Below are 23,752 nucleotides of genomic sequence, written 5' to 3'. Positions count from 1 at the left end.
TCCCCTATCTCATACTCGAGCCATCGCCTCATATTCACTTTGCACAAAGTTCAATATACTGGTCCCATTTCATACATAGATGTACACCATTAACATACATCCTGGACAAACCTAGCATAGAAGGGCTCTGGTAGAGAGAAGACAAAGCAAGAGAATGCCTGCGACTTTGAAAGGACCTAGCCACATATAAGGATTTTGCCCTGCTTTGTGAATGCAGAGATGCCTTTATGGGTGAAGTTGAAAGGATACTATAATAACCTCAGTAGAATTCACTGGAGTGGATTGAATTAAAATTTAGATGAAATCATGATTTCTTATTGAAATGACTCAATTAGATTATGGTCCCTGAATTTGAGTAATTGAGTCTCAAGGCAACAAGGGACTTTAACAAGTCATTAAAACTATCCGTCTGTGTGGAGCTGGACTAAGGAACCAACAGCAAGTCTGTTCATGGACCTGGCATCAGGCTATAAGGATGCAAGAATATTATTTCAAGAAATATGGGGCCAGTTAACTCTGGCTTCCAGAGGCAACCCATATGAGGTAAATTTCAAATTGCCCAACTCCTGCTGAATTTTTAAAATATGAAAACTTTTAATATTAAGTCACAATTTAAAAAATACTCCTTCCTAGCACTGTTCTTTCCACTGAGCATGGCCCATACCAACTGCAGTCAGGCAGACACAGTCAGCTGTTTCCCATTCACCTGGAATGAATGGTGTAGGCACTGCTTCCCAGCGGTGGCAAGAAATCACAGTTTAAAAACAAAATAGGTGATACAAGCAATTTAAAAAGTAGGAAGTGCTTTGCCTAACTACTTTAGAATATCCACTGTACTTCAAGCAGTTGAAGTGAATTAAGACCCTGGTCTCTATATAATTTTTATTAAGACAAAATCAGTTCCTCCTTCACTCAGATTTTGAAAGGACCCAAAGAAACATTGTGCTAAGCAGGACATCCCCCCCCCAAATTTCATTCTCACAGGCCCCAAATATAGGAATGGGAATGATTAAAAACACATTCTAACCTTAAATAATCAATCCTATCAGCAAATCCCCATACACATAACTGAGGCCTTAACTATAGCTTCAGCCTATTTATTTGGGCTCTGTTTTCAGTGAAGCAAAGACAGTTAACAACAGGCAATCCTGAAACTGATCACTATCATACCCATCATATCATATCACATATCCTATCTTGGCGTTTCGCACATTGACAATAGTGGTATAATATGGGAGGGGGAAGGGAGGTGGCCTCTGTTTGGACAATTTTTTAAAAAAATAGCCACAGCAGACAATATTTTTCCCCCAAACAGTTGAATCTTTCCAAGCTGAAAACCTGGGAGCCTGCCCACATAGTCTCCCTCAAGTGAAGCCACATGAATGGAAGGAAACCAGGATCAGCTTCCTAGCCACTCTGTTATGCTCAGCCAGGCCCTCCAGAATTCATTCCCTCTCTCAGAGGTCTTCAGAGTGTTCAGGGTGAGCCACTGAGCTGAGAGAACACATGAGAAATTCTACCTACATTTATGTTTATCTAAAAATAAGAAAATTCAAAAAAAATAAATAAAAATAAGAAAATTCATCATTACTGAAACAATACAGAGTTTGACACTGACAACCTCCTTTGGATACATGTCACAGCAGGAGAGTAGGTGGAGTGAAGGGACAATGCCACAAGGTCGGGGAAGGGCCCTGGTTGCATTCACTTGTTCCAGCCTATCCCAGCACATATCTTTTGTATCTACCCAGTTAGACAGGCCTCCAGGTCATGTTGTCTAGCTTTCACCAAACTCATCCTCACAGGCTGGCCATGTGACTTGGGAAGATTCCTGCAGAAAAACTGTGGTTATGCAAACACATGCAAGTAATTCTCTTCTTCCTAATTGAGTGCTTCCTCATTCATACTACAAGTTAAAAAAATAATGATGGCCTAAGTTGGTCTAACAAAAATTCAGGTAAAAAAATTTTTAATTATCAGGATGAGTATTTAAAATATAAATTTATGTCCACAACTACTACTAATGACCTTCACCCTATTCATGTGACAAATATTTCCTGAGCACCTATAGTGGGCCAAGCACTGTTCTAGGCCCAGAAGATGGCAGTGAACAAAAAGACAAATCCTTGCACTCATGGGAAGAGGGGGAAGGTGTATAATAACCTAAACAAGTAAATTATATAGAGTATTCAAAGGTAATGTGAGAAAAACGAAACAGGGAAAGGAGACGGGGAATGCCAAAAAAAGGGCTTATGATTTTGAATAAGATTATCAGGAAGACCTTACTGAGATGATGATACATGATAAAAATCTTGCAGTGAGGACCAGTGACACATATCAAAACTAAACACCCACCGCATGAAAACAAATGTCTACAGTTTTAAAACAGAGGCATTGGTGTGATTAAAAAATGAAATGCTATTTTTTAAATTTTTAAAAATGTACCTCAAAATTAGGTCATTCCATTAAATCTTTAATTTTGTGTATGTTTTAAAAACAAACATAATAGTACAGGGGAAACAGTATATTATTTATAAGAAAGAGCGATTCATGTATTAGAAATAAGATCCCCAGAAAGCTTTACTGATGGGGTGGAGGATGAAAGAATTTGGGGGCTACTCCTCTCAGCCACAACCAAAGTAATTTTTCTAAAATAAATATTTGATTATCTCCTTGCTTATTTAAAGCCCTTTGATAGTTTCTGGTTGCCCTAAGGAATATATCCAGATTCTTGGCTCTTGTGACCCTACGTGGCCTGGTTGCCCTCTCCTCCCTACTTCAACCTACATTTCAGGGAGACTGAACTCCCAGTTCCTTGAGTAGAGCCATGTAGAACCATGGACTTCATACCCTATTCCCTTAACTGGAAATACTCTTTCAGGAACCACTCTCTCTCTCTGGGGCCCTCCCCACTCTTTACCTAGCCAACTGCTCTTAGTCCACAATGGGAGTCACTTCCTCTAGGAGACCTTCTCTGACTCCTCAAGCCCAGCTTAGTTGCTTAGTTGCTCTCATAAATTGTCATCCCACAGCTTCCCTGTGAGCAATGGAGGGGCATGGATTTAGTCTGGGTCACTGTTGCAGTTTCAGAACCTAACCCAGTGATGCCCATAATAGGTATTTCACATGTATTTGTTAAATGAGTAAGTGAATAAGCAAATGGATGTAGGTATAGCGTATTTAAGTATTGCTACCAATTTCGTATCTTCCCACTTTCATATAATAGAGTTCCATTGATTGTGTTGTCATGATAGTTTCTCTTATATCTTTAAAACAGAACATTTTACCTTGGATTTTAATTATTTTCACCTTGGACAGTGTGATCACTGGTAGGATTTGACAAGTCCGCAGTGCTTTGGATTGTGCCTGATCTATAGTGAATACTCCAAAAATATTTATCATATTAATTTCCCTGATAATGTAAGGTACAGTCCTCAGTTAAGGCAAATATATGTTCACTGATGATTAATTTTCACAAGGCACAATGTCTTGTGAATGGGCTCTGTGATTTTATTTTGCACTACTGCGAAGGTTACCTCTCATTCAAATCCACGAACTTGAAATAATTATTTCTTTTATATTTTTAATTTATTTTACAATCACACTGTAAATGTGATAGATGGATGATTGTAAAGTAATAATGCACCATATCTATGTAATATGTTTTATGTGTATTGTGTGTGTGTGTATGTGTGCATCCAGATGTGTCTTCCCCTGGTAACCAAAGGCTGCCTTACCTCACTGACACCTGGTGGAGGAACTTAATCTGTGGTTCCATAAGATCCCACCTTATTTATGATCTGCTCATTAGGAAAATACATGAGAGTAAATGGGACTATAATGAATCAGACCTTCCTCTGTAAGAAAGACCAGTCACATCCCCCCTGCTGGGAATTATGTAGGTCTTAACTCCTCCCAGTTGTGGCAATCTGCTAATTGCTGAAGCCTTGGAGCAGCGAAATGACATGACAAAAGAAAAATTTTATGAGCAGACATACCTGGACTGACTCTTGTAGTAGTCAGGCTACATTCTTTCCACAGAATACTCTTGACTTTTTTTTTTTTCCTCTTCATTTTTTCCTAAAAGCAACACCAATTTTTGATGGATAGTTAGAGGTAACTCCTAGCTTTGACCAGAAAAAAAAAAAAAATCAAATCAATGAATGTAAACATAGAGAGAGATGCTGTTTGTTTATAAAGGACACACTCTTGGCATTTAAGCAGACAGTCCGCAATCTGAGCTGTGTGTTGTGTTGATAAAGTACATGGAATTTGAGAGAGCATTTTTTTCCCATGATTCAGTATGTTTGGTTTACCCTTAGCTATAAAACACCTTTTCATACAAATCTACCTTTCCTTCTCAGACATACATATGTAAGCAATCTTGACAAACTGATCAAGGCAAGCTGCTAATAAATTTATCTGATAGCTATTCGTTGCTTATCCTGAACCTCCTAAATATCTAAATTCCCAAAAGTAATACCAGACTAATTTTTACTGCATTTTAATGGAGTGATCCGGCAATTCTTTATGCTTGTGCTTTATTTTAACTACAGTGCAAGCCTTCAGAAAAGCTTTGTGTAAGAGGTAGAAGTAGATGGGGAAGGCAAGGCAGGGAGAGGAAATGGGAGGTAAAGGGGTTTGCTGTGCTCAGAAAGTGCTTTGCATTTCATTGACTCCTTACAATTCATTCTCAAGTACAGTAGCTCTGTTGTGCGAGCAAATCTCTTTGCCTAGACCATAATAATTGAACTTTTACAGATTTCTCAAGTACATCGGAACTGCTGCTAAATCAGAAAGGGTGAACTGAAGCCCACTCCACTGTACCACACTTAATCATCTCCAATGCTATGCTGGATTTATTTTTGACACTAAGAAAAGAACCATGAATTTTTGTCAACTGCAGCATGGGAATTTACATTTGTTCTATAAAATGCACTGAAAGGACCAGCCTGCTCTTTGAGAATGGGAAATGTAATCTATCCAACTCTCAATAAACTTGAGAATATATATCTGGTTAAGCCCATCTAAAATGAGATGCAGTCCTGGCAATATGGTGGGCTCAGAAAGGCTGGCAATAAAAGTAGATATACAGTATCTGACATCAGATTGTTTCAAGCTTAATTTCAGTAAAGTAATAATGTCAGGAAAAGAAACGCTCTGTGATGCACAGATTGATACCATTAGATAGAAACTATGCAATGCCTTATGAACACAACCATTTTTGACTTGATATTATGAGTAAAGAATAGAGCAATATTCAATGTGCCAGCTTCAGATTTGTAGTCATAAAAGTTGACCAGAAGAGTGGTCAGGGAGAGGGACAAAATATGGCAAACATATTCTTCTGTAAATAAAATCAAATAGGATTGTATTACTCTAAAATATGTTCTGTATAAATGCCCTACACAATTTGCCCTAGGTAGCAAGTAATTGCCCACAATCGATGAGAAGGAGCTCTCAAACACATAATATTAAACAAAGAATGCATATGTATCATAGTGAAATTAAACAAAAGCACCTCAGTGGCACTTCTAGCCTCAACAGCAGAAATGGATGAAATAATTGGTGAAAGGCGATGGATATCTTGAGAAAACCAAGCAATGAAAGCCCAGTTCCATTTATTTTTCTCTTAAATTGCTTTTTCCAGTCAATAAATAATCACATAATCACATCCTACTTCTAGGAGAACATACATGGTTGCCGCCCTTAGCAGGTTTCATCTGTGGGCTCACACCTCTCTTCAGGATTCCAAGTGTCAGGTCTGCCTTTGGTTTTCATCTTAACAAATGTCAAGTGCATTCTGTCTTCAAAAACAATGGTGTTTCTGGTTTTTCTGGTCCTGTATGAAAGATTAGTCCCTATTCTCCTTTCTCTTTTGGAGAAGACAATATAGCAAGTTCAGGTACTGATCAAGTTTGTAAAAAAATAAAGTTGAGCACACCCACAGAGCTAAAAACACACGTAGAAATATACATTACATTCCCCCCTCCCATAAACCCACACCCACCCACACACACACACATTTGCTACCCAAACATGGCGAGATGCCCTAACAAAGAGATTGCTTAGATATGCACTCTTGAAAACCAATAACAATAATCCTTAAAACAAATAAATAACCCATAAATAATTACCCATTGTAATTTTGGAAAATATTATGGCAAACTTAAATCAATAACTAATGGCACAATTTAAAAATTATTTCGAAATCCACTTCATCGCATATTATGTATGTTCTCAATTATGCTGTGAAATGAATAAAAGGGAGAAATTAAATTTTTTCTTTCACCTACGAAATAAGGAAAAGATTACGGACGAATCGATATCGTCGCTATTAATTGTTACGTCCTGAGGCCATTTGGGGGGAAACATTCTGCTGTGCCTATTTGTACACCATGAGTCGTCCTCCGTCACTCCCTTCCTCTTTAACCTTGTTTGAGTGTACAGCTCACTCGTCCTTATTTTATTGACTCAATCACAGGCGGACTGTCACTTTTTATAAAATGGTCACTGCAGAATCACATCAAGCAAATTTTTGATTCTGCAGTCAGTAATTTAGTGCCTTTATGGAATTGCAATTTCAGGGCTCACTGCTTGTTTTTCTAAAATGTACTTTAGGAATTAGTTACTCCAGCCACAAATCAGTTGAATTTATGCACAGTTGTAATACAGTTTATGGCCTCATGGTACATTGCTTCAAAAACAGCAGATGTGAAATTATGATAAATATAATGAGTGTTTTTTTGCCTGATCTAGTGGAGTAGAGAAGGATCTGGAGCGTGTTTACCTATCCCATACAGTACATTTAATGTCTTAGTCAGGAGCCCTGACAATGGCTGATTAATGTCCTCATCTCCTTTATTAAAGATAAGAGTAGCACTGCAGTCAGGAGATAGAAAGCACACCATAAATCTTCGTAAAATGAGCAGTCAAATAATCACTCATCAGAAATAAAATCTACATACATTAACACTAACACTCAGCCTTTCGCGCACACTCCCGTCAAAAGCAAGCAGAGATGGCGATCCCGAAGTTTTAATTTGAACTAGTTCTTTAAGTTGAGTATTACCAGCCCTGTAACCTGGATGCAAAAGCTGGCATTTAAAAGCACATGTGAAAGGAACAGATGCCTCATCATTACATTAAGAGCATGAAGCAGGCAACAATTAAGCGATTCACTGGAAAGACATAATGCTGATCTATGCTAGCAATTAATCACAGAATACATTAGACAATGATGGGTGACCTACAAATTTTTGACAAAATAATTTTTCATCATGTTGGCGATTTCTTAGCCTAATATGCCTGCAAGGCACAGAGTCAAAACCTGTCATTTATTCCATCGCTCCTTGACAGGCGGCAACCTGTCTTCCAGACAAAATGAACATTATCTGTGCTCACTAGACATTTAGTGCAGGGCTTAGCTTATGACTAATGATAATCGGCAGACAGAGATGTTAGAGTCTGAAATAATGTTCTCTTTGTTAAAGAAATTTCTTGAGGTAGAATTTTCTTTCCCGAAAGATGTATAAAGATAAAAACTGTTTTTTATCTGTGTTTTAATGCAACTCCAAGAACCAGTATTTCCTTTCGACCAAAATAAACAGAAGGATGTAACAATTTCTTTAAATTCACATCTCATTTGAATAGCTCCTCTTGCCTGAAAATTTCTCATGTGGTTAGAAACGGAGATACAAAGGAAAGCTCAGGAGATAGAGCCTTAAACAAGAAAATATGGGCAAGCTGTTTTGTGTTCCAGGTTTTATTTTGAATCTGGTGGAAATAAGTTTGAAACATCATGAGTGCGTGTGCCGCAGCATATAAATAAATGAAGACTGTGTTGAGAAATGTACCCCCACCTCTCCTATATCTCTTGGTTTCTATCCGGCATGAGGTTCTTCAAAGCCGGAGACAACCTAAAGCATGTTTGAGGAAAGCAATTTTGAGTGAGAGAAATGCATAAAATTGCAAATTTATTAAATGAGTTTAAAATTCCACAAGCAAGTACTTTATCTTGTACTTATAATTAATATAATTGTTTGTGCACTTTGGATAAAGAGAAATGGATTTTTTTTTTTAGTTATTTTTCTTGTGTGTTACATGTGCAAAATGCCATCCCAGGGGTGGATTTTTCTTTGGATTCAGGCACCAAATTCCTATTAGCCTTAATGGGACTTACACATGCACATTGATAGAAGAATATACCCCTTAGGCTGGAAATTTAAAAGAACAAATGGCAAGGACATCAAAATAGTAAAGTCTAATTTAGATGATCCATAAGCCTGCACAGTTACTTTCCTGAGAAGGCAAACAAATGTTATGCCTTATGATGTTTCTGATTGTTTTGATAGCCCTGTAAATACATCCTCTAGACTCATTACTTAAGGGAAAAGTCTGTTTTTATCAAGCAATGCGATTTTTGACCACACATGTTTGGTTTAAATTATCTATATTTTTTTTCAATTTTGCATAATGCATAATTGCCAGTTAGTGCGATATAATTCATCCGTTCAATCCTAACATCCTGCTTTGTATCTCTCTGTGCCTATCATGCAGCCTGTGTGTCATTCTTTTCTCAAAGATGAAAGGGAAGAGGAAAAACTAAAAGGCTTTGGACCCCAAATCATAGATGTTTTCTTAGATTTGCCCCAAATTCCTTCCAGAAAGAATCTGGTTGGTGCATAGTCCAAATAAGTTCACGTTGTTGGTGAGATGGTTGCTGGTATTCTATAAATCACACAAGGTTGTTTTATCAGCATACACAAGGCCAGATAAATAGCTACCTGGCAAAAGTGGGGCTCATTCTGTTATTGTTCCAAACAATTCAGTGAAAGATGCTGAGAAAATTACCCCTTCCTCTCTAAACATAACCAGGGTTTCCAGTTCAAGGATCTGGGTATACTGAGTATGAAAGCTAATATTTAAATGGCTGTCTAATCTCGGGATAACAAACAACTTTAGCCTTCAGTGATCACAAATCCCTCATTTTCTGGGCTTTCATTTTATCTCTTGCAAAACAAATATGAAAAAATTATCACCCTTTTCCCCCATCACCGGGCCTCATTGTTCTCTGTCACGTATGTACTGATTCATCAGCACCAAGAGGCTTCTAAAACTGAGGGCCATGAGAACCTGAATGTTGTAACAAGTCTCCTCCAGGAGGCTACAATATTGCCACTTACCAACTCCCTCAGAATTGCTGCTTTCTTGTAAGGCAGAAGCTAGTTCTGTCTGTTATTCTCACCTCCTTATGGAAACCTCCAAGAAATCCTTTGTGTTATTCAAAACTTCGAAATTTTACCTCAGTATACATAGGAACGAGTTATATGGGCTTGTACAGTTAAATGGTCACTTGATACTAGTCGCCCATTAAATGTCATGAAAGTGTAAATTAAATTTGAGAAAAATAAATTAGTACATTAAAATGTACAAAGTAGCCTGCGTAGCTGGGAGCTAAGGAACCAGAGCTCTGGGCACGCTAATTCTAATTCTGGAAATAGCTTATTTTGTGAGCTTGCCCTCACGTCTGTTTACTCTCTTCCAACTCTTACTACATCTCTCCCTTTCCCTCATTTCCCCTTCCCCTCGGTGTCAGCCCATGGACTCATCACACTGTCTCTCCAGATGTAAAACGGAGACAGAAGAAGGAACACACACCAATTCAAACATCTGGTATCTGGATCATAATCAGAGTGTTGCCCAGGAAGAAAAGTTTGAAAACATGTAGAAGGAAATAGCTATCAAGTGACTTTCATGAGACCCGAGAGACCCGGGTCAGAGATAATGACACCACCCAGAGGACCAGTTACTTTGTTTCTGTTTTCAGACCCAGGCTTTATTGACTAAGGAGGACTCACGGATTGTTTTATTTCTTTATTTTATTTATTTATTTATTTATTTGAGAGAGAGAGAATGAGAGATAGAGAGCATGAGAGGGGGGAGGGTCAGAGGGAGAAGCAGACTCCCTGCTGAGCAGGGAGCCCGATGCCGGGCTCGATCCCGGGACTCCAGGATCATGACCTGAGCCGAGGGCAGTCGCTTAACCATCTGAGCCACCCAGGCTCCCTCACGGATTGTTTTAAAATCATGCCTTCAATTTTCTGTGTTCTCCTCAAGTTCGCAGGACAGTAGTGACAATATCAGCTAGAGGACAAAGTTGTAACATCAATGTCCATTTGAATTGAGGGGATTTAGAAACCATCCACCCTGTGCATGATTTCCTCTCCACAACATCCAGATGTAATGGCCATCTGTGTTTGCCCTTGTTCTGTTCCCATAATGTGAAATGTACCTTGAGTGAGACTGCCTTCCCATAGGAATATAAAAAATTTAAAAATAATACCTACCATTTATTGAACATTTACTATATACCAGATGTTGGGAGAAGACCTTTACCTACATACCCTCATCAAAATCCATTTGAAGTATTATAAGCCATTTTAAGATGAAGTCATGAAGACAGAGTTTAGAAAACTTCCACAGGGACCCAGCGCTGCTTAGTTCTATCTGATTCTGAATACACTTCTGATGGTGAGCACTTTTTAATGTGTGATTGTTGAATGTTATGTTGTACACTGCAACGAATGCAATCTTTTAAAATAAATAAAATATTTAAAAGTCTTTGCAAGAAAACTAAATTCATCATAAATCAGATTAACTAAGATTAAGGTCTTTGAGCCTAAACCATACGCAGTAGTTGGTTCTAGGGATCACCAGAATCAGATATGTTTTCAGATCTCTAAATGAAGCTGCATTTTTGACAAAGTAACTATAATATATTCGCCTTACTGCTGTCCTGAGTATAAAGACTTAATATGGAGATTTTCTGAATCATTTTGATGTTTTTAGCACTGACAGTTTTTCATCATTTTTGACGAGAAGATGGACTAGCATAGAACAGGGAAATTGCAGGAAGATTCTCTCTTCTTTAGGCTTCCGTGATTCTTGCAGTCTTCCAGGAAACAACAGGCCCTTGTGTCCTTACTCTTTGCCTGAAAGATAACCAACTTACTTCTGAGAGCTCCGGAAGTAGATGTTTTTGAGAGAATTATTCTGCCTGAGTCCAAAGGGGGTCATAGAATCCCTGAATCATAACTTATATTTTGAAATCTCATTAATTACTTAAAATATAACAACTGCCTAGGAAAGTTTCTTACCACCATTACTTTCGCCTCAATTTTTCCCATCTTTATTTTTTTTATTTTAATATGCTGCTCCACTTTACTTTTTTATTATGTTCAGTTAGCCACTGTATAGTACATGATTAGTTTTTGATGTAGTGTTCAGTGATTCATTAGTTGTGTATAACAGCCAGTGCTCATCACAACCAGTGCCCTCCTTAGTATCCATCACCCACTTATCCCCCCACCCCTCCCTCTCTGAAACCCTGTTCCCCAGGGTCTATAGTCTCTCATGGTTCTACTGCCTCTCTGATTTCCACCTCTTTCAGTTTTCCTTCACTTCCCGTATGGTCCTCAGTGCTATTGCTTATGTTCCACATATGAGTGAAACCATATGATAATGGTCTTTTTCTGCTTGAGTTACTTCACTTAGCATAATCCCCTCCAGTTCCGTCCATGTTGATGCAAATGGTGGGTATTCAACCTTTCTGGTGGCTGCATAATATTCCATTGTATATATGGACCACATCTTCTTTGTCCATTCATCTGTTGAAGGACATCTTGGCTCCTTCCACAGTTTAGCTATTGTGGACACTGCTGCTATGAACATTGGGGTGCATGTGCCCCTTCTTTTCACTACGTCTGTATCTTTGGGGTAAATACCTAGTAGTGCAATTGCTGGTCATAGGGTAACTCTATTTTTAATATCTTGAGGAACCTCCATACTGTTTTCGAGAGTGGTTGCACCAGCTTGCATTCCCACCAACAGTGTAGGAGGGTTTCCCTTTCTCCACATCCTCGCCAACATTTGTTGTTCCCTGTTTTGTTAATTTTTGCCATTCTAACTGGTGTAAGGTAGTATCTCATTGTGGTTTTGATTTGTATTACCCTGATGGCTAATTTTTCCCATCTTTAAAAGAGATGTGGTCATTTAGTTCTTTTCATATTTTGAAGGAAACATACACTGAATGATGAGAGCATGCAAGTAAAACTTCAATTGATAGAAATATCAGAGGTAAGCTAATATAAAACCTTGTTCATTCAATATTCTGATGATATGGGGGCAGTCTTAATATGCAACTAACATGTAGAAAGTCCTCAAATGTCAAGACACAGACTTCTGTTTTTTGTGGATGGGGACAGAAAATCACAAATAATGTTGTGTACTTTTTGTCTGGGTGCTCTTGGACAAACCAACGAGGATTTTCATGTAGCCAAAGACAAGGGTTACTTTTCTCGTCTTATGGTACCTGATTATTTCAATGGCATTTACCATAGTAGCGATTTCCCTCTTCTTGAGACATTTTTTTCTGGCTTCCATGGTATCATGACTCCTACTTTTCCCAGTGGGATGCTAATTCTCCTTTTCAGACCACCTTGCTCTCTCTTCATCCTCTACATACCTAGGCCCTCATTTCTTCAGTGCATATACATGCTTTCTTCTCTTTGAAGTCACTCAATCACATGGCTTTAAATACCATCCATAAGCCAGACTTTTAACACCTGACTGTGCCTAGCTGACATTTCCACATGGATGCCTATTAGTCATACCAAACACATGTCCCCAAAACTAAAGGTCCCCCGAAGCCTGCTCTTCCTTCTCCCTTTCCCAATTCAATAAATAGCACAGCCATCTCCCCAGCAACTCAAGCTAAAATTCTAGGAGTTATCCTTGACTTCTATATTTTGTTCACCCTCAGCATCCAGTTTTTCATCTAGGTTTGATGATTCTGCCCCAAAACAAATTTCACACGCAAACAGTTCTTTCTCCACTATCATGAGTATAGGCTAAACCATGTCTGCCTTGGACTCATGTCGTGGCATTCTAACCTGTGACCTTTCTTCTGTTCTTTTTTTTTAAAGATTTTATTTATTTATTTGACAGAGAGAGAAACAGTAAGAGAGGGAACACAAGCAGGGGGAGTGGGAGAGGGAGAAGCAGGCTTCCCGCTGAGCAGGGAGCCCGATGCAGGGCTCGATCCCAGGACCCCTGTGATCATGACCTGAGCCGAAGGCAGACCCTTAACAACTGAGCCATCCAGGTGCCCCACTTCTGTTCTTTTCTTCTTTGATACATTCTCCACACAACAGTCATCCTAACCTTTCACTGTACAACCATACCATGTCACTTTCATGCGTAAAACCTTCCAATAGTTCTCATCAGAAAAACAAAAATCTAAATTTTCTACCCTGGCTCATAAAGCTAACATTATTTCCTTTCCCTGCCTATTTCTTTCTTCTTTCATGGTCCTCTTTTCATTATGCTCAAGCCACAGTGAGATTTTTCCCTCCCCCGTTATTCATTTGTGGCTTATTCGTACCTAACCACCTTTCCTTAATTGGTTCCTCTGCCTAGAATGCCTTTCTCTCCATCTTTGCCAACTGGTTCCTTCTTATCATTCGTCTGTCAGCTTAAATAACATCTCCTCAAAGAAGACTTTCCAATCAACCAGGCAAACGCCATAGAGAAAGGCCCTCGTGCATCTTGTTCTTAGCTCCATTCCCGACACTTACAACATGACTAGCCCTTGGTGAGCACTCAATAAATATTTGTTGAATGAATGAATGAGCTTCATTTTTCTTAACTGTAAAATGAAGAAATTAGGTTGGATAATGGCTAAACCCACTTTAGTTCAATCATATTAAGTATATGAGTTGGTCACCAGTAATTGGGGCACTCATATTGAATCCACTCTATTCCAATCTATTTCTCCACTTGAAAAGATTTTCTTTTCTAATAATAAAAGCAATTAATAACTGATATTGTTGAGCATGATGACGTCATATCTTCTGGAGGTAATATTAATTGGCTATAATTAATTTGGCTACTTTTATTAGCCAAAAATACCAGCACGCTTTCTTAAAAGCTGCTTTGACACGCATCCGCTGTTGTGTTTGATTTATTTGGCCATAGCAAAAAAATGTGTATGCCAAAAGGCATGTAAATAGGGATGAGGCAGGGATACCTGGCATTTTATAATTTATCATTATATCAGATCCTGTGCTATATTCTTTTATTTTACTGCCTCTATCGGACACATACCTATTTCAAGATGATGTGATTTAACTCATCTAATCCAAGCTTTTAATAACTTTTTGCTGTCCAGTTTTATGATTCTCATTACCTATCATCCTTTACCATCTGTATGAATTTCTTGAAAACGGTATATATATATCATACTCAACTGTGTCTCAAAATACCCATATCACTTGAGGACTTGGTAATAATCTCAACTATAAACACAAAAGAGTTGTCCGTATATTTCAGAGATTTAGATGGCTAAAGTTTCCTGTTTTATACTTTTCTCTGATTACTTCATTTGCCAGGCTCACCTTCTAGATCTTCTTAAAAGAAATGATTGTGTCTTGTATAGTCCTTTGCTGTTTAGAGTCTTGCATGAAAACTACATATGCATGTGAAGAGTTAAATGTTAAATAGCTAAGCAGCTTCTTTAATTTGGTTTTATTAAAACACTTCCATTTGATCTTCCAAACTAAATTTACTTTTATGTTTTATCTATCCAACACAAAAGTATCAGTGCCATCATGGAATTACTTCTTATAATTCATTACATTAAATGGTGGCTATAATTATAGACACATCCCAGTGTATTTTACAGCTGTGTCCCTTCTTTGGCATAGATGCCAGTCCATATTCTAGGGTTAAGCAAAAGGCTTGTATTGTTTTGGTCACCTTCCAGTAGGTCATTTTTACAGCATTTTCCCAGAGTGAGACATAGTCGGTCTCAAGCACACAGAGCCTATGACCTTATCCTATGATGATTTTTTCATTATTTGTGAAGGATTGTTGACATACAATGTTATATATGATTTAATGTTAGTTACATGGAGGCAAGTCTTAAACCAAAATATCTGTGGGCCCATATATGGGAAACATGAACACATTGTCATTATCACTTGAGAGCTGATAGTAATAGTGGAAAACAAACAAACTACCCTTTTCTTTTCGGGAAAATACAATTTTTAAGCCACATTCCATTTATCTACATCAATATTTGTAGAAGTAAGTATCTTACGGTACCACCCACATAGTTATTTGTTGATTCATTCCTGTAGTCTATCAATCTTTTTTCAATTCTGGGTGCACAGCGAGGGTAGTGTAGCAGTGTATATTGCATCTCTATGATAATTTAATTTAACTGTAGTGTGCTAGGGTCTAGATTGCTCCTCTTAGCAGCCAGAGGTGACCGCAAACAGTGCCAGGGCCTAGATTGTTGTCAGCAATAATTACTGGCTAAAGAAAGCTTTGAGAGAAAATGACATTCTATAGAAATATCCATCAATAAGACTTGGAGTGTATATGAGGATATATATAAGGGTATTTTAACAAAACCATAAATTTCTTTGCCAAACAGTTTGTAATTTATTAGCTGACGAAGTTTCTAAACTGCATTTGCATCTTTGTATAAGTCTATAGGGTATCTATTTGCTTCAGGCATATTTCCTTAATGGGTTGATATAGGCTGATAATTTGAAAATGAAGTAAATGGCTGGGCTAAATACTAGAGAGAATACAAATGGAAAGAAGGAAAAAAACCAATTTTGTTCATATATTTCCTCATTTTTCTACTCACACAAAAGTAAATTCAGCTTTAAAAATCAAAGGAAAGAAACAAATGATTCTTCCCCCTCTTTAATTACCACGCTTAGGAAGAACTATAAGTATTTCAGCAAATGGCACTGGATCTGAGTGATGCCATATGATGCTGAACTAAAATGTTTTTCTTAGAAAGTGCTCTTTCGTCATGTGCTGGCTTTCTCAACCCTTATTTCTGTGAAATAGAAGTCAAAAAAATGATAGAAGTCCAACACTATGACTGCATAATGCTCTATTTTTTTTTCTTTTCTAAGCTAACCTTGTTGGAAAGTATTTATCTATGAACAAAACAAAATAGAAACCCACTATTTGGTTAACATATCTATAGGTGGCTATAGAAACAAATTATTTTCGTATGGTTTTACATTAGCTACAAACTAATGACTAAAGTGCTCCAACCTAGTGAAGCTCCTTAGCAATGGCTCACTGAAGGCTGTGGGATTTCTGGTTAACAATTTAGCCTTACTGGGAAGAACTAGTAGAATGTTTGTTTACACAATCCATTTGAAAAGAAGAAGAATGAAATTAGCCCCAAGGCTATTTTGAACATTAAGGAGAAAAGATTATGTTTGGAAAACTTCATCTTAGTTTGAAAATTTTCTAACACCATTGTTTCAAAATGAAAGGAGAGGAAATCAGAAGCCCATGCAAATGTCCACTAACTTGCCCTTCACGAGACCCAGGTCCTGATGACTGAAACATACTCTCGGACAGAGGACATTATCGTATTCTCCTCTTCCTGGAGCAACTCTCACCATTCAGCCCAACATGGTTATTGCCTCATAGTTATGAGAAACCTCAAGGTTGTAAGTGACTTCAACTTTCATCTTATCAAGTACTCAAACTCTCATTCCAGGGTTCATAGTATGCAGTTCTTTCCTTTCTTTGTCTACTCCATGAGAAGGCTTTAATAGTAAGGAAGTTTCTGGAAGGAGTTATTTCAAACCAAATGTTCCTCACTTGAGGTATTTACTCACTATGAACTTGGTCTGTAACAAATAAGCTAGCATATATTACACACTACCTTGTATTTTTCCTACTGATCTCATGAGTATATATCTTGCTTCTCAAATTGCATTGTAAATTCATCAATGATAAAGTCTGTATCTCATACACAAGCCATTGCATCCCCCAAAACACCTGCAAGCATGAGTCTTTGGCACCTGGAAAATACCTATAAATACTTGGGGCTTGCTATGTCAGGGACTATTTTGTATGTGCCAGGGTAGGATATAGATCTCAGTAATCATTTTTATTTATTTATTCCACAAACTCTACTGAAAGTACCTTAGTTTCCATCCAGGGGGATAGAACAATGAAAGAAAAATTGCCCTGACCTCAGTGAGTTAATAGTCGATAAGAGGAAATAGGCTTCATATAAATAATTAGAATGCCTTAGGATACATACTACAATCAAAGTTTGTATAAGGTTCAGAGAAAGAAAAAGAAGTAGAGGCTTGAGTTGGTTCTTAAAGAACATATTCAAAAGGTGGAAGGTATGGGGGAAATGTTCAAAGCAGAGGGAAAAGTAATCATTGGTATAGCTGGAATATAGTGAATGCTTGAATTATTGAAGAAAGAGCTGAAGAGTTAAGTGTCAGGAAATTTGAACACACTCTGCCCACAGACTGTTTCATTCTTTAGAAATTTCTTTAGGTGCTGCCTCCAACACCACACACCTCATTTAATCTCATCTCCATGGCAGGCTTTTTCCTTCAGATTCAGTTCTAAAGCAGTGCATTTATCCCTGAGCATACCTTCATCTGGGACAAAAAGATGAGCTCCCCTTTGTTCTTTCACACATGATCATGGGACAGATTCTGAAGAACCCCTCCTCAGAAAAGAGTCCAAGCCCCTCCCCCATCCACTTATACTAACAAAAGCCTAGACAGCAAAGTTGGCCAGGAAAGTTTTGTTGTACACCTTGCCAGAGAGTTTAGACTTTATCCTCTAGTCTAGGCAATGGAGTTCCATTTTTATACTTTGTTCAGAAAGTTGAAGATGAACATTTAATAGGGTACAACTAAAATGGCATTAAATCGAGATCATAACCTTTGACTTGCATTATGGTCTTCTGAGAATTAATAGAATAATTAACTTAAACCATTAATCCAGGTAAACATTTGATCCATTGTTGTTTAGATTTCGGAAAGAGCATATGAATCAAGTCTTGGAAACATGCCAGTATTCTACTCGGCAGATTTCAACAGTACTGAGAGAACCATTTTTCTGATATCCATATGTCATTACACATGGATGATTTATTAATCATCAGATGTATTTTAAAATACTGTACATACGCAGATTATAATGTGCCCAATAATCATGCACTGTAGTGAATGATTTATGTTACAGACTTCCCTATTTAACATCGGAGTCTTGTTTTTTCTGGAGGCAATCTCTTCAGAAAAGACTGGCTTCATGCCTCTGCTGTTTTTCCCTGGGTAAAGGAGCTTTACGTTACAATCCTAAGAGAAGGAGCTGTTTTTCTTATCCTAGCTAACAATCATTTTAATCATCGGTGCAATACTATCTCCCATTGAACTTCAAGTTCAGTTTCAAGTTTCAGCAGTCAAAGTCAATCTATAAAGATGGCATTCCTTTTGTGAAAGTATACAACTATAATTAGAGCAACAATGTTTAGGTAAAGGTAAAGACTCTTCATGTCTCCTGCATACAGTGGGACAGACTGTGCACTGACCAACTCCAGGGAGAATCATTCATAGGCACTGTAGATTTCTTTATTTATCAGGACTAATGTTCTGGCAGATAGGAAAATGTCTTAAGGAAAGAAGAGCTTCTTCTAATGTACACAAATGTGCCATATAGGCCAGTAAGTGTAAGGGATGGAATATTAGTGAATTTATAAATTAGTAGTATTTCTTCTTTATTCCCAAACCTATGAACAATGTTTTGATACTATGCTTTAAAATGGGACCAAGACCAGAAATGCTTGGAAAGTTTGAAAGATGTTGAAGGAGACTGAAGGAGACTGAAATTGAAAATTATTTAAACAGCAATAACACAAAACAGATTAAAATATGAAACTAAAGTTCAGAAGAAAAAAATCATTCTAGAAATATGATTACAGGGCTAAGAACCACAATGACCTTGAAAGCAGAAAGGCCTGACCCAATGATTTTTCACTAATCACAAATTTACTAAGCTAAGAATGGCCAAAATCCCAGAGCATACCATTAGTGATTTAATTAAGAGTGTCCAGAAAAATTTTCCAAGTCTATAAAATGTCTTGAGATCCAACGTCACTGAAAGATCTCATGTCTTTTAACCTTTTGAGGAACACCATTTCCCCTCTATGTACAGTAGGGAAAACACCAGCTTGGAGCAAAGCACCTTGGAAGTTGGAGATAAAATGCAGCACTCTGGAGAGTAGTGTTAAAACAACAGTTGTCTTGACTGTCGAGTTAAAAGACCTCTATAGAAAAGACTTCACTTTTTTATTCTTCCCATTCATGTTTTTATTTATTTTTGAGAGTAAGCAAATGGGGGGGAAAAAGAAAATTATATTGGCAGAGGGCTGACCTCTATTTTATATAATTTGTAGCTAAAAAGCTTACAGGCTAAAACATGTAAATATATGCAGATCTGAGAGCAAGACCTCAGAAGGGAAATAGCTGAGCAAGATTGAAGAGAATGTGGGCCATACATAGGAAAACCGCTGGGGCTCCTAGCAACCTGGAAACCTGAAATGAATTATTATCTGGTCCTATTGTGACCTACTTAGTCTCCCTGCAGCATGTTGGCATAAGGAGAAATTTGGGGCTGTAGGAATGGCTTATTTACTTGACCTTGAAGATACACGAACCAGTCGGATGACTGCTGATTCGGCCCAGTGAGCAGACACTGCTGTAGTTATAGGCCAATCACATTGTGCTAAGATGACTCACCATGTGTTGTGGACAAAGGCGGCCTGAGCCTCTGTCCTCTGCTGAGTTTCTCTTTTATTGGAATATGCTGTATCTAAGTTGTAAGCCTTGCTGATAATAGCAGAAGGAAAGCAAAATGTACACCACCACATTCTTACTTTTTTCAACTCTACTGTGTTTTTTTTTTTATTATGTCACAATAAGAAGAGAAACAGAGCATGAATTTCAGATTACAGTTAGAATGAGAAATCAGTTGCTTTGATTAAAAGAGCAAAGCATTTCTCTGAAAGGAAGACTGTAGGTGAATGGACACAGGAAACATTTGTAGTGAAGTAGAAAATATCAACATAAGACTTCCTCAAACCTCAAGAATTCCTTCCCATGTACTTTGATCACATTAAAGAGCTGGAATGATCCAAAGAAAATATCAATTGTACCTGTTGGGGCTTACAGAGGAGGAATACAAGGAATAAAATTGTAATGCTACTTAAAGTGCCAGAGCAGAGCTCAGTTTCCCAGATGCTCAGAACCCTTTCTGCTTGTGCCCCACACTGCTCCCTGCAGTGAATATTCCTGCAGAGTCCCCTTGAATGTAAATCTTTTCTCAGGCTGCTATGAATCAGTGGAGTTTTGAGTAAAGTGAGCTGAGGTAAAGGCAATGCCTCTCAGCCTTATTTTCCTCTTTGGAAAAAGAATCTATTGAGGGGCCAAGTTGTGCCCTCCACTCTATCAAGGCAGACATGAATCAGAGTTGAAATTAGATCCTACACTTAATTTTGCTTGTGTACATCTAGTGTATAATATATGCCTCACAAATGGATTCTTTCAGAAGAGCCAGGACCTGACATGCCATGATTGATGGAAAATTCCAAGTAACCCAATTAGCACAAATGAAGAAGTTATCAAATGTGAAAACTTTAGGTGAATTAACTGTCATCCAGTATGTTATGATGTGATGAATAATGGGCATCTAGGTTTTTATTAATGAGCATCTAATGGAAAAGATGGAACTGGCACTAACAAGTTTAATTCCCAGTAATGTGTAAAACAAGCCTAAGTCAGAATCAGGAGATCTCTTGGCACCAGACCCTATGACCTACAATGGGAAGTATCTTAACTCATAAGTGTGTTACCAGAAAGTCACATGCCAGCCAGCCCACAAAGTTTTCATGGGACAGGAACCTCAGCCTTAAACCACTCCAGCCATGACTCTATTGTCTTGACAGTCCCAAGTGCGTCTCAGGATATGTATTATCCAGAGAATCACCAAAGTCAGTGGTTGTTATCTGTACTTAGCAGAGTAAACAGCAGTGGAGGGTGATAGTTGTACTGAGATTTCCAAATAACATTAGGATAAACTCTTGTACGTGGCATAGGTATCACTCACAACTGGATATACTTAATTTTTCTTCAGAAAAGCTTTCTATGAAGATGATTTCATTTAGACCTGAAATCTGGCTTATTCGTGGCCAGATAAATGGCTATCTATGATGAACAATGTGAAAGATCCCAAAACATCTCTGGAACAAGTTGTTGCTGTTGTTGCCTGAAATTCCACCATTAAAAGTTTGTCCCATTAGGCACGGCCCCTCTTTGGGGATAGGAAAGATAGTAAGTACAGTATCTTATAAGTCAATGGCAAACATTCACGCAAAGGTGTTAGTGTCCTCCCACAAATAGCTATAATGAAGAGAATTTTCGTGAAGAGGGAGAAGAAAACAGAAAGGTCCTGACCCTAGTCCACTGTGAAAGGGGAAACCATATGAATGGCTTAACCTCCAGTTTTAACCCTGAAGTGAGTAGATTCAGTGAAGAGGATAAATAATTCCAACTGAATCCTTGCAAGTCATATTCTTCCTTGCATTCCACCTCTGTACAAGTTCCGTCCTTATGGAAGTCTCTTCAACCCGTGCCACTTTTCCTTAACTATTCCTGGCTAACTGAGAACTTTTTCTTTTAATTTAATTTTTTTTTAAATTTTATTATGTTATGTTAATCACCATACATTACACCATTAGTTTTTGATGTAGTGTTCCATGATTCATTGTTTGTGTATAACACCCAGTGCTCCACGCAGAACGTGCCCTCTTTAATACCCATCACCAGGCTAACCCATCTCCCCACCCCCCTCCCCTCTAGAACCCTCAGTTTGTTTCTCAGAGTCCATAGTCTTAACTGAGAACTTTTTAAGATTAGAGAAATTACCTGATTCATTTACGCCATTAGAATGTTAGGTATGTTCAACAGTTTTTCAAATGAGAACATTGGAATTAAGAAAATACCTAGGATAAATCCCCACTTAATTCACAGTTTTGTCTTAGGTCACCCTAATTAAATGAAACTTATTTTTCTAATGTGTTTACACCATTAAATTGTAAATGCATTTGGCTAGAAAAAATATTACCAATGATATGATTATATATTAAAATGACATGCATAAAAACCTTTCAATTAAAAAGCATCAATGCTATCTTCTTTCCTTTTGATGGCTGCATAATATTCCATTATATATATATATATATATATATATATATATATATATATTTATATACACACACACACACCACATCTTCTTTATCCATTCATCTGTCAGTGGACATCTTGGCTCTTTCCATAGTTTGGGTATTGTGGACATTGCTGCTACAAACATCGGGAGGAAATCGGAGGGGGAGACGAACCATGAGAGACTATGGACTCTGAGAACCAAACTGAGGGTTCTAGAGGGGAGGGGGGTGGGGGGATGGGTTAGCCTGGTGATGGGTATTAAAGAGGGCACATTCTGCGTGGAGCACTGGGTGTTATACACAAACAATGAATCATGGAACACTACATCAAAAACTAATGATGTAATGTATGGTGATTAACATAATAAAAAAAGCAACAATGCTAAAAATAAAAAAAAATCATCAATGTTCCTGTGCCTATCATGAAATATCATGATATTAAAATAACTAAGGAAAATACAAAACACTAATTCAAAGGGATATGTGCATCCCTATATTTGTATCAGCATTATTTACAATAGCCAAATTATGGAAGCAGCCCACATGTCTATCCATTGGTGAATGGATAAAGAATATGTAGTGTGTGTGTGTAATGGAATATTATTCAGCCATAAAAAAGAATGAAATCTTGCCATTTACAACAACGCAGATGGAGCTAGAGAGTATAATGCTAAGCAAAATAAGTCAGTCAGAGAGAGACAAATACCATATGATTTCACTCAAATGTGGAATTAAAAAAAAATGAGCAAAGGGAAAAAAGAAAGAGAAAGAAACCAAGAAACAGACTCTTAATTATACAGGACAAACTAATGGTTACCAGAAGGGAGGTGGGTGGGGGAATGGGTGAAATATGTGAAGGGGATTGAGGAGTGCACCTGTTGTGATGAGCACTGGGTGATGTATGGAATTGTTAAATCATTATATTTTACACCTGAAACCAATGTAATACTGTATGCTAAATAACAAAAATTAAAATTAAAAATAATAATAAAGAAAAAAGAAGGAAAAAAACAGGAACTTATCAATGTGATTTTTCTAGCTCATATTATGTAGCCACTTTTTTTTTTTTTTTAAGTAGGCTCCATATCCATCATGGAGACCAACATGGGGCTTGAACTCACAATGCTGAGATCAAGACCTGAGCTGAGATCAAGAGTCAGACGCTTAACTGACTGAGCCACTCAGGCACCCCTGTAGCCAGTTTTGAAGGGAAAAAAATCTCTGACTTTCTAATATTTTTATTAGCCAGAAACTCCCCAAAATTCTAACTTTTACTTAAGAAAAGTATTTTTGTCTAAATGTTTTGGTTTCCTTTCAAATCCCTTAATTCAGTAAATTAAAAAAATATATCTTTGTCAAGAAAGGATAAAATGCATACAAAAAAATCAGAGATTAAAAGCTTCAGTTAAGGTCAAACAAACATCTATTGGAATACATGCTATTTTTCTGGTGATGAACCTCTAGTTGACAAGAACTAGTGAATTGAGAACGGGACTATGGATCATTCTATTCTCAACTTACTGATGATTGACGGCCTTCTTAGACATTTAGTAATCATCAAGTGGATTTAGGAGCTTTACAGTATATGTATTTCCTTCTGAAAGAAATGAAATATCATTT

This window comes from Zalophus californianus, chromosome 6 (assembly GCF_009762305.2).
Source record: "Zalophus californianus isolate mZalCal1 chromosome 6, mZalCal1.pri.v2, whole genome shotgun sequence".
NCBI classification, from domain to species: Eukaryota; Metazoa; Chordata; class Mammalia; order Carnivora; family Otariidae; genus Zalophus; species Zalophus californianus.
The sequence above is the reverse complement of the archived record's forward strand: the minus strand, read 5'-3'. Positions refer to the sequence as shown.